This window comes from Chinchilla lanigera, unplaced genomic scaffold (genome assembly GCF_000276665.1).
Source record: "Chinchilla lanigera isolate Chin_1 unplaced genomic scaffold, ChiLan1.0 scaffold00032, whole genome shotgun sequence".
Lineage (NCBI taxonomy): Eukaryota > Metazoa > Chordata > Mammalia > Rodentia > Chinchillidae > Chinchilla > Chinchilla lanigera.
Window position 1 is genome coordinate 23232601 of NW_004955433.1, and position 13128 is coordinate 23245728.

At 42.2% G+C, this 13128-nt stretch overlaps 1 protein-coding gene across 1 annotated transcript in view; it reads right to left on the minus strand.

Moving 5' to 3' along the window:
* Cmtm4 (CKLF-like MARVEL transmembrane domain containing 4) overlaps window positions 1–13122 on the minus strand; it is a 55798-nt gene extending 42676 nt beyond the window's left edge. The window contains exon 1 of the mRNA XM_013516195.1: window positions 13105–13122. The gene's annotated coding sequence lies outside the window, so the exon portion shown is untranslated. The remainder of the gene's footprint in view (window positions 1–13104) is intronic.
* Window positions 13123–13128: the final 6 nt, after the last annotated feature.

A 13128-nucleotide genomic window follows, 5' to 3' on the forward strand; every position in this document is an offset into this window, starting at 1 on the left:
GGCCTCACTCGGGCCCTGAAAGGCTTGGTAGAACCCTAACAGGCATGGTCCTAAGGGCAGGCTATCTACTTGTGTGAAGAAAAAAGTCAGGGAAATCTATAGCGGACATGCAGGGATCACTCCTCAGGCTGGAGAAAAGAGAAAGGAGATACAAATCTGGAGGATCTAACATGCGTGATTTGGATGAAAATCCAGCCTGCACAGCCCTCTCCCTGGGTAGTACCCATCTCAGGATAAATTGTAAAAGACCTTGAAATAGACCAAAAAGGCTACTAAACAGCTTCCATGGAAAAGTAGACCTTGTTAGAATATAATATTCCAAGTTCTGATCCTATGGAACTTGCACGTTCATGTTTTGGAGCTATTCTCCAACTCTGTTAAGCTGTACATAACTAACAGTAATACAAATACAAGTGATTCTTGTCCACAGACAAAGAATGCTGTCTGGGTGAAAGAAAATGTATTGCTCTACAAGCCAGAGCTACATCTATCTGAAATTCATTTCATGGAGTGTGTGCCTGTCTGCTCTTTGAACAGTCCTCTGAACAGATTGTTTTTTTTTGTTTTGTTTTGTCTTTTTGGTTTTTCTCCGGTACCGGGAACCGAACTCACGACCTTGCACTTGCCAGGCAGGTGCTTTTGCCGCTGAGCTAAGTCCCCAGCCCAACTGTATGTTTTTTTTTTTTTTTTTGGTTCTCTGAACAGATTGTAACATCTTACTGATAACCTTATTAATTAAAAGAATTGTTTATATCTGTATGAGTCATAATTTTATGTTTTAAAGAAATTATCCTTTAAAGGATCACAAGTTCAAGCCCAGCCCGGGCTTAATAACTTAATAACTTAGCAAGACCCTATCTCAAAATAAAAAAATTAAAAAAGGACTGGGGATGTAGCTCAGTGCAAAGGTCCTCGGTTTAATCTCCTGTTTAAAAAAATAAAAAATTCACAAACTCAAGTCCAAAGGGGCCCATATTCTTTATTAGTTGCTCTAAGAAGGAAATGTGTCCAGAGGCTGATAATTCTCCTGACCCCAAATATGCTGAAGACTACCGGCTGGGGTGGGGCTGGAAGGCTGAGGATGCCTCAGTTTTCACCACTGCCCTCCACCAGCCTTCAGGAGCTGCGGCTTCTTCCTGGATCAGTGTAAGTATCTGAGGGCCCAGTCTGGGTGCCCAAAATATGGAGCATTAAAAAGAGGTAGATATGGTATAGTTCTTACCAAGACTAATTATCGATCTTGATCTAACTCTGAAGTTATCTAGCCAACTCCTAATCTCTAATTACACGTACTTACAGGGTTTAGCCTGAAAAATGGCTGAGAGAAAGTGGACAAGACAAAGAAGCAGCTACCGCTGGAAGAGCCATTGTTCCTGGGGTTTTCTTTTCTTCTTTTTTTTTTCCACTGGCACAGAAATCATTGAGCCTCAAACTGTTTTTCATAGCTGTGCTGGAATAAATGGGAAACCACAAAAATGAAGGCTTCCACTGCGCCCGTCATCAAATCGCAGTGGCAATAAAGAAATCATCCAGAACTATCCACAATTTGATTAAACTCAGCATTTTAAGTGTGTGTTAACTCATTTAGTTCCCAAATTTTAAATTTTCAGAGATAAAATTCTGTGTTGGCTTTTTTGGTTTTTTGTTTTGTTTTGTTTTGTTTTTGTTTTTGCTTTGTTTTGTGGTGCTGGGGAGCAAACTCAGCCTCATGTATGCCAGGCAAGTTCTCTGCCACTGAACCAGAGGTACAATTATGGATTTCAGTATTTCTTATGGTCCCCTTGCTAGAGACCACCCGCCCCTCCCTTGCCAGGTCCTGTGCGACTGCTGGTCTTTACTTTTAATCAGAGAGCTTCGTAAGAACAGCCACTAGGACCCTCAACCCCAATCCGAGCTGGAGTTCTTCTTTGCATGTACAGTGTCTACTACTCTAAGGGGTCTCAAAGGTATTCATTTGGCAGGTAGGAGTCAGTCAGTATGTCTGTGGGTCTGTCTGCCTCTCTCTATGTTAATCTGAAAGCAGACAACTTCAATAATAATTATAGAGCCCTGGCTTTCACTTAACACTTTTCAAAGCAAAAAGCTTGGCAAAGCTTCTCATGGTTTGCCCCACTTGTACAAAAATCTGTTTTCCTAAGCGAAGCTTCTGTTTCCCAGTAGTAGTAGGTATTCATTTTTAAAAACTTAAAAAATCATCATGATGGCATTTTATTTCCATGCTTTCTTCCATATTTTTCACTTCAAACAGAATCCAATAGTTAAGTTATAATCTATTACTTTTTATCCTATATACTTTTTTCCCTACTGTTTAATTTAGTGCCTTATTTTGTGCTAGGGGCTGTTTTAGAAACTGGGAACACAGCAGAGACTGAAACACAAAGCTACTCTCACAGAACTGGTCCAAGAAGAATAAGGCAGGGGAAGGGAGACTCAGAAGGGAGGGCATCCTACTATAGACAGGGTGGTTAGGGAAGCTCTACCTTGAGACCCTGATGTGGAGAACAGAGCGAAGTGGGCATCTGTGGAAAGAGGGTAAGAAGTGGAAGGATAAAGCCCATGTACCAAGACTAAGGAGTATATCAATCAAAATGTTAAACTATGCCTATGTACTGTGGCTAAGTGGCAATGCACTTGCCTAGCATGTGAGATCCTGGGTTCCATTCCTAGCACCACAAACAAACAAATGAACAACCTTCTGATCAATGTGAATAATCACTATTATAAAATTTCAGTTAGAAGGAAAGAAATAAGTCTTATTCTGCTTAATATAGTACAGTTATACTGTTACATTAGACTTTTTGAAAAATAATTAGTACTCAGGCTCTTGTTTTGACTCTCAACCTCCCTTTACTTCCTTAATAAACTTCAGAGACCCCATTCTGAAAGTCAGTGACCAACCCCATCATTCTATATGAAGAGACAAGGCCATGCACAAGATGCACTGGAATGACAGCTGAACACCCCTTGAAGAGAGAATTTTTCACAAAAAAATCCTCCTCATCAAGTTAAACAGCTTAAAAGTAGGATACTTTCCAAATACTACAATAGCAAAAGTTCTGTCCCCAGGAGGTGCCACTTTCTGAATTCTGCACCCTTCTACTCATCTGTTTCCTCTTGGGCCAGATGCAGCCCTGCTTCTGAGCCCTAGAACCTTCTGAACTAAATTCAAAGTTTAATTTTTTAAGATGGGGTCTTGGTAAATTGCCTAGGCTAGCATCAAACTTGGGAGCCTCCTGCCTCAGCCTCCCTATTAGCTGGGATGGCAAGTGTGTGCTACTGTGCAGGCTTTAAGTTCAAAGTTTAAACTGGCTACTGTCCAGGTTTTAAGTTCAAAGTTTAAACTGGCTCTGCTGATCTGACATGCTAAGGCCATCCCCTCTCCCCGACAGGGACGCCTTGCTCTCTTACCTCTTCAGTATTCTTCCTCCTTCTGGGCCTTCTGAAGTCCCACCTTGCTAAGAAATCCAAATCCCATCTCATCTCACCCTGCTTTATTTTTTTTTTTTTTTGGTTTTTCTCTGGTACCGGGAACCAAACTCACGACCTTGCGCTTGCCAGGCAGGCGCTTTTGCCGCTGAGCTAAATCCCCAGCCCCTCACCCTGCTTTATACAGCCTGTCCCCCAGGAATAATTTCATTTCCAAAACAAAAACACCAAGACATATTGTGAGTACACAGGTATGTCATATTAATTGCTGTAATTCAATACAGTACTCAGAAGACTTCATAAAGTAAAATAATGTTTTCAGACAGTCTGATGAGGACTGGGATGGGGAAATTTATCATCTGATAAAATGTATTCTCACTAGCATAGGCCTGCCACCTTAGATTACTGTTCTATTCCTAACAAGTAACTATACTTTTCCAAAGAGATCTGACATCATCTTACAAAAGGATTTGGGTTACTTCCAGACTATATCAGAGTAGCTGTGGGTTGAAGGTCAATATATTGGTAATCTGCAAATCATTTCAACAGTTTGGGGAAGATCACTGTGGCGGGGGGGGGGCGGTGTCAGTCATGGCTCCATAAACACCTCAGTCCTAACAGGGTGGACCAACATGCAGGGCAGCTCAGGTATGTTCAGCACAGAAGATCTCGGCTGGAAGTAGATCTCTCTCGGCACTCAAGTAGGCTTAGTATTAACTCTGCCTTCTGTAGCTGACCAGAATACCTGGGTCTACCAGCTGCTTGGCTTCTGACGAGACATGCTAAAATGTTTGCTGTTACTGGCTCTACCTTGGTACAGACAAGTCCTAAAGCTAATGTGCTAGCCACTAATGTGCTAGCCATAATCCTTAATTCACCTTCTACTGCTTTCCTCATTTTATAATCTGGAGGCCCCTGGAGAGAATGATTTGGATAATACAGACCATGTGAAAAATCTGAAGCTTCAATTTTTTTTTTCAATGTAATTCCCTATAAAAAACAAGTGTTGTGAGCTAGGCATGGTGGTGTACGCTGCTTCCACTCATCAGGGAAACTGGCAGGGCAAGTGGGCATTTATGGAAGAGAGAAAATATAATGGGTGGCCTTGCTAGAACTCGCTCTCCTGACAGCTAACCCAGTCCTGTCAGAGTGAGAACACTCCCTGGAGAAAGGCATTAATCCATTCATGAAGACTCTGTACCCAGGACCCAAACACCTCCCACCGGGCCCTGCCTCCCAACACTGCTGCATCAAGCAAGGAGTTAAGGTTCCAACCTATAAGCTTCTAGGGGGACAAACTCAAAACTCAAGAGTTTGGCAAGAGACACTCATCTGAGACTTGAAGCCCCGTGCTCACTTGTACCTCTGGAATCTAAGATCTGGGAAAGATGCTGACCAATATCTAACTAGGAACAAAGTCTTTCCAGAGCTGTCATAAAGAATCCATTTGGCCCTGTGGCTCCCGGAGAGCCTTAAGGCATTATAGTGCACCTATACTTGTGGGCAAGTATACTGGAGACCTGGAATCCACTACCACCTCCTGCTATGTTGTAGAGGGACTACACCTGGATTTTCTTTTTCAAATGTTCAAAAATGTGATGGTATTGCCCTTTGATACAATATTGCCCTTTGATGCAGCAAAAGCACTACTTGAAATTTCACCAAAAAATAGAAACAATTTAAAAGAATCTTGGCTCTCTACTCAGGAGGATAATTACTGATGCAGTCTTCCTAATAGCAAAAAATTGGAAAAAGTTGGGACTTTACCACAGAAAACCCTACACAGCCTTTGGAAAGAAAAAAAGTCCCAAAGTTCTTTTCCTTTGAGTGTGTCATACTAAGATGATTTTTTTTTCCTTTAATGTTGCAACATTTTAACTAATAAAGTGGGGGTAAATTCCCTTCAAATGGATGTTTTACAATAACAACAAAAATGCTACTAAGTACTAGCTACTGTGCAGAATGCTTGTTTTTTTTGTTGCTTTGCTTTTATGGTACTGGGGATCAAACCCAGTGGCACTCTACCACTGAGCTACATCCCAGCCCTTTTTATTTTTTATTATGAGGTAGGGTCTCACTATGTAGCCCAGGTTAGCTTCGAACTCAATCCTCCTGCCTCAGCCTCACAAAGAGCTAGGTTACAGGCATACACCACCATGCCTAGCTCAGAATGCTTGTTTTTTTACAGGAAAATGTATTGGAAACAATTTTTTTAATTTCAAGTTTGTTCAAGTGGTTTGTATTCTCCAAATCACTCTCCTCAAGGGTCTCCAAATTATACAGTAAGGAAAGCAGAAGAAGATGAATTAAAGATCATAGCCAGCACATTAGCTTTAAGGCTAATCTACACCAAGGTAGAGCCAGTAGCAGCTTACATTTTAGCTATTTTTTAATAGAAGGCACTAGTATGTGGTACAAAATTCAAAAGGCATGATAAGGTGTACAGAGAAAAATGTCTCCTTTGCCACGCAAGTCCTGAACCACCTAGTTTCCCAAACTGTATCACTTTAGAGTTCCTCTCTGCTGCTGTCTTACTGTTTGGGCTGCTATAACAAATAACTTTCGACTGAGTAACATGTAAACAATATAGCTTATTGTTCACAGCTCTAGAGGAATGGAGTCAAAGATCAAAGTGACAATAGATTCTGTGAAGGTGAGAGCCCTGAGTGAACCTTCTGTGTCCTTGAATGCTGGGAAGTGCAAGGACACTCCCTTCAGCCTCTGTGATAAAGGCACTAAGCCCAATGGTGAGGGCTGAGTCCTATGACTGCAAAAGGCTGCACCTCTTAGCACTATCACATTAGGTACTGCACCCTAATATTCAGGTTGGGAGGGGTGGGTGGGCACCAACGTTCAGACTACAGCAAGCACCAGGTTTTGTGATCTGGTGTGCAAGTGGGTCTGAGGTAAGAGCTCTGCAGGAAGCTGGAGGGCACAGGTAGTGACCCTATCATTATTCCCAGCTTACACATGGGGATAATGATCCCACACATCAGTGGTGGACTAACAGGAACACGTAACTTATAAAATTCTCATTGATCATAAGAGATACAAAATCCACACTCTCGGGACCGCCCCCTCCCCCCACACACACAGGCGCACCCCAGTCCTATTGTTTATTTAGCCTGGAACACTCTTCCATCACCTATCACGGTTCCTCTGCCTGGATAACTTGACTATCATATAAACTTTACAATCAGTTTTGGGGTTTTTTGGGAGGCAGGGAGACTGCTAAAACTACAGATCATAGGTAGAAAATTGATATTTTAACTATATTTTTCCCAATCCAGGAACAAGGTGTCTATTTCAATTGTCTTTAATTTCTCCAGGGATTTGGTATACTTTTCAGTGTGCAGACCCTGTACACGTTTTGGTAGATTTATATCTTAGCATTTCATTCTCTTCAGAGCTATTGCAACCGACCCTGGGCTTTTTTAAAATTTCAAATTTCCAATGATTTATTGCTAAGATATAGATACAATTTTTACATACAGATCTTAGATCCTACAACCTTCCTAACTTATTTATGAGTTCCAGCTTTTTTACAGATTTCCATGGAATTATCTACAGACATTTATGCCATCTGCAAACGAGGAATCTTTTCTTCCTTTCCAACTGCCATGTATGTATCATGTTGCACTAGCTAGAGACATCCAGGATGATGCTGAGTGTGCATAGTAAGAGTAGCCCTCACCGGCTCTGCCCATCTTACAGGGGCAGCATTCCTCCTTTCCCACTGAGTGAGATGTCAGCCATAGATTTTTTTGGAAATGGTCTTTTTCAGGTTGAGGAAGTTTCCTTCGCTTCCAAACTTGCTAATGGCCTTTATCATAAATGAGTGAATTTTGTCAAGTCTTTTTCCTGCATCAACTGTTGTAGTCACATGTTTTTCTCTTTTTTAAATTGTTAGTATGATGGAGTCCACATATTGATTTTAAGATATAACATCAGCCTTTGGTTCTTGGGATAAATCACAATCTGTTGTAGTATACTATTCTTTTTCTATATTGCCAGATTTGATTTCCTAGTTATTCTGTTGAAGAGTTTTGTGTCAGTATTCATAAGTAATAGTGGTCGATTAAAGTCTTCTTTTGAACTTTGGTTTTAGAAAACAGTTTGTACTCTATACTTAATGCCCTTTTCTGAGGTCTTGGATAATAATTTTATTATTTTTAACCATCATAAAAACTTCATAATTATAACTTTGCTTTTCTGCTAGGATTTATTTGACTCCAGGTCCTTGATCAGGAAGACAACAGCATTTTTAAAGGGACATGGGACTGCTTCACAGGACGCCACATGTTGGCAGAGCTAAGAATCCACACTTCTATCATAGGCACACACCTGCATTACTTCGCAGATGGGGCAGAGCCAGGAAGTACAAAGGAATCTTCAACATTAAACAAAATGTAGAACACTTCACGGTTTCACAAGGGTCATTTTGCATTCACCTGGGACCAAGCTGTGTCTGATCTTTTGACCAGCTCTTCAGAAACAGGAAACCAAGTCTGACTCAAATGAACCTCAGCTGAACAGGCCGGTCAGGACAGGGACTGATACCCTCTGCAGGGATCTACGGCCAGGCATTTATTGGGTTTGCAGCTTTGTAAACATGGGCTATTTTTACGTTGTGTGTAGTTCCTTTAATCTGTTTGCAATGGATCTTAGTAAAAATCCAAAGTTTTGTTGTTGAGTTTATCCTATTTTATTTTGTACTGTGTTGGGTTTTTTTTTAATATCTCATCCCAGCACATCCTCCAGAGAACAATAAATGGTCAGGGATTGTGTTAATTAACTAGCTCCAGGTTAAAAGCAAATAAACAAACAAACAAAAACAAACAAACAAAAAAAACCTGACAGTTTCCATCAAATCAAAGATTTACCATTACCCAGCCCTGAAATGCAATTACTTAGATTTGTCTTTGAGTTACCTAAGGTACTTTAACCTCTTAATTCTTACAGTACTTAAAATGTGCACTTCATCATTATCACCCACATTCTACAATCAAGGAAGCCAAATATGATGGGTTTAAAAGAGTTCAAGATCAGCAGACTTAAATTTTTAATGTAACATCTCCTATTACACATGTTATGTAACAAAAAGTCCTAAACAAATGCACAGCAGGGCATAGTGGCACACACCTGTAAACTCAGCACTTTGGGAGGCTGAGACAGAAGGATCCCAAGTTCAAGTCTAGCCTGGGAGACTTAATGAGACCTTGTGTCAAAATATTTAAAAGTGAGGGGTAGGGATATAGCTCAGTATGAAGGTCCTGGATTCAATCACCAAATCCCTTTAAAAAAAAAAACAAAGGCACTGCTAGAAGGTCCACCGGGCATAGGCGAGGCTCAATGAAAGGATATGGAGCAACCAGAGCTTCCTGGGCTCTTTTGAAACTGAGATGTCTTGGAGAAGGACTCCTCCTTCATTCACAGATGTGAGCGGGCCTGTTAGGTGAGCAGACCCACATCACACAGGACCTGCATTCAGAGGAACAGCACAGTGCCTACCTAGACACCAAAACCCTCCTACCTCTATCATTCCAGCACTGGAAAATTTACCCCTCGGATACCAGGCTGCCCAAAGATCACAGAAACATCCTTGGTCTAGAGATTACTGCACTCAAATCCACACGTGTGTTCAGGAAGCAGTAAAGAGCAAGTCAGAAACTAAACCCCAACTCTGCCCCCATTAGCCATGTCACCTTCAACAAATCACAACTTGTTTTGTTTTGTTTTGTTTTGCTGAGACAGGGTCTATGTAGTTTAAATTGCTCTTGAACTCACTATATAGCCCAGACTGGCCTCAAACTCAGGACAACCATCCTGACTCAGCCTCCAGGTTTTTAAAAAATTAGTACATTTGCAGTACATAATGTTTACGTTCATTTTAGGCAGTAAGTATGTGTACTTAACATATCTTTTTTTTTTTTTTTTTTGGTACTGGCAATTGAACTCAGGACCTTGCGCTTGCCAGGCAGGTGCTTGTACTGCTGAGCTATATCCCTGGCCCCTTGATTCTTTTTATTCCTCTTTCCCTCCCTTCCCTTTTTGTCTCTTCATCTACAAAATATCTACCTCCCTGTTTCCTACTGTCTATCTTATACTTTGCTTTTTTTGGGGGGAGGTTCTTATATAAGAGGAGTTATGCAGTATTTGAGCTTGTGTGTCTAAACAAGTCAGTCTTTGTGCTTCAGTCTCCTCCTCAATAAAAAGGGTTGACAAACAGTAACCACTCACTAAATGATACCCACTGCTATAATTATTTAAAAAGTCTCATTCAATCCAAAGTCTGTCCCCACATCATGACACATACAACAGTATACCTATCCTATCCCAAGGGCAAACTGCTTTCAATCAAGTTGATAAATAAAGCAAATAACAATAAACAAAAGCAAAAAGTCAATACTATGATTATTTCATTGAATGGTTTCTAGGAGTAAAAACCAGTAAGGTCTCAGAGAATTCACACTCATAAGGAGAAGGAAGTAATTTAAATCAGTTGTTCAAATCAATTCTTTTCACAAGGTGTGCCCATTTATTGTTTGATATGAATGCTGTAGATATTTTCCCCAACTAAGCAATAGGTCTAGGTTTCACTTTGAAAAGACATACTCTATGCAATTGCACTAATGATTAATTTTAATAATATTTCAGATTAATTTTACTAGCAAATAACATTCCACTTAAAAACTCAGATCACCAGGTAGTAAATTATATTTCATTCAAATATATAATTATGATTTGGGGGTGACATTTGCATGTTTCTTAAGAGACAGGATGTATTAATTAGCAACAATGACAGCTAACATTTATTACAAACCAATTAAATGTCTAACGAACTAGGTGTTAATTTTTAGATATTACATCATTCTCTTAATCACTTGAGATTTTTACAGAAAAATCTCAGCCTTATGCTTGACTATTAATATGAATGGCTCTGACAGAGAGCTGTTTGCTAGCACCTGTGTGAGGTTTTTAATACTGAAATGATATAGACAGGTAAGCCTCACACTTCCCTGTGCATGTGCATCACCGGGGGAATCCTGTTAAAATGCAATTATGATTCCGAGGTTCTGGCGTGAAGCCGGTGACAACAAGCTCTGAGGCGGTGGCAAAGCTGTTGCATTGGGAGCTGCAGTCAGAGCAGCAAGGATCCACAGGTTGCAAAGGCCACATACCACCAAAAAAAAAAAAACCAAGAAAGCAAAAAAATTCTAAAACAAAAATTTTAAAAAATCAGATTTTACCAAAACACCATCGAACCAGAATTTACTTTTTCCCCTCCAGTACTGGGCATGGAACCTGGTGGCCTCATGCATGCAAATGCTGAGCCACAACGCCCCCCTCCGCCCCAGCCCTTACTCTTCTATCCTGATAGGATTCTAAGCTTTGTAATGTCTCAAAACTATCTTCATAATGATTTCTTGTCTTCTTTCCCAGCCTAGACTACAATTTCTTGGAGTTGGGGAAGGAAGGTGTTGCGGTTGATACATTGTGTCAACTTGGGGAGTCTAGAAGCCAGGGTGCTTACTTTGTATACATCCTGAGCCTGTGGAAGAGGAGGGCATGGAAATTATGTGAGAGCTACATGCCCCTTAGGTGGGGGTAGCCTGTTTACAATGTAACTTACCCCACCTCCAACAAAACCCTATGTTTTTTAAATCAAGGTTGAAAGACAGGCACACCAAGACCACCACCAGCACATTCTTCAAGTGGATCCCTAACTTTCACTGGGCCATTCACACAATCTCTGAATGCTCAGAGTTAGATAAATGGCAGAGTTGGGAGAGACGTTAAGGGCTGGGTCCAGAAGTTCTTCCAGATTGAAGATAAAGCTCTACAACACAGCACTACTCCCAAAAGGCAAATAAATCCTACTGGCTTCCAGCCCTGGTCAGAGGTGACAAAGTCCCAGCAATGAGCTGATAATTAACACTTTGAACAGACTACAGGATTTCAATTCTTTTACCAAATTCTTTTGAGTTGCAAATGAGAGGTCACCACGGATAAGTTCTATTCACTTTCAAAAACCCACAAAGTAAACCAAAGTAAGGTACTTGACAAGGTCTTGTACTCTACCTGGTGCAAGTTTGGCCCTTGCCCTTTTCTTATTCGTTTATGATTAGCATACTCAAACATCTGGCTAGCTGCCTCTTTTAAAAATGATTCCCTATCTCTTCCCTCCTCCTACATTCTTTTTCCTAGCTGCATTGCCTAACTACAGAACCAACATTTCTTTGAGAACATTCCAGTTTACTGGATTAAAGTCAGTTTAAAATTCTAGGCTGGGGTGGTGGTGCCCACCTGTAATCCCAGCACTCAGGAGGCTGAGGCAGGAGGATCACTGAGAGTTCGAGGCCAGCCTAGACTACATAGTGAGACCGTTTCCTTAAAACCCTTCAAAGTACCTCCAGCAATCAGCAGAACAGGCCTTCCATCCCTGAGATAAGAACAGTATGATTCTGCAATTTACTAACACTGGGACCTTTATTGAAAAATAATGTCCACACATTATATTATTCCATAGGAATGTTTGTATATTTGTGATCAAGTAAGCACAAGAGAACAGCTGCTTCAAGAAATAAAATGCATATATACTCAGCTCCATGCAAATGGCTTCTCTGGCTGGCTGAGAAGTCTATAAAGTTTTGAGGCTCGGCCTCAGAGGAAGGCCTACCTGTGACAGGGAATATGCAGACACACAGGGTCTTCTGAACTGGAGCATGTCCTGTCCACAAGAGCTAAGCTACTGCCGGGAAGCCTGTTACTAAACCACAAAACGGGAACAGAGCTGACAGGTCGCTGCCCTGAACACCTGGGGGCTAAAAAAATAAGAACCCTGAGAAAGGAGCTATACTATGCCACTCCTTTGTTTTTTGGTTTTTCTCCAGTACCGGGAACCGAACTCATGACCTTGCACTTGCCAGGCAGGCGCTTTTGCCACTGAGCTAAATCCCCAGCCGAAAGGAGCTATACTATGGACAAGTCCAACAGAAAGTTCCCTGTAACTGTTAGCTCCCAACCCGGCTGTTCGCCTACAGTGATTTAACTCCAGGTACCAAATGGGCAGTGCCAGTCACTGTGCTGGGAAGAGGACTCAGGGATGCAAGAAAGACTCAAACCTCTGCAGTATAAACTGGACATTGTGGTCAGATCTAGACTACCCCACTGTATAACCCCACTCCACAAATATTTATGGAGAACCCATATGCCGACACCCTGCTAGGCGCCAGGGAGTAAACCAAGCTTCAGTCCCCAGTCTCTGGAGGCAGACAAGGTCCGTCCGGGGCTTACGTGGGCCCCCAAAACGTGCCACAAGTTGCAAAGCCCGGTAGTACCAAAAGGACTGCCTGACCACCCTCCCCCCCGCGCCTCCGCGCACCATCAAAGCCGGTAACTAAGGCAGACGTGAGCAGGTAGGCCCCGGGGCAGGTGTGCAGGTACGAGGCACACCTGAGGCTGTAGGACCGGAGGGGGCAGGTGCCTGAAGACAGCAGGGTCCCCGGAGGAGAGAGCAAGGCGCGGGGACCACGGGGGAGAAAGGTACGAGGAGCTGGAATCGGACGCGGGGACGCGGCAGAGGCCAGCCAGGCCTGCGCCCCGCAGCGCGAGGGGGCGCGGGGAGAAAGCGCGGCTAGGCCGCCCGCGGCACCTGGAGCCCCGCCCGGCACCTACCACTTGGGCGACCTTGAGGCGGCC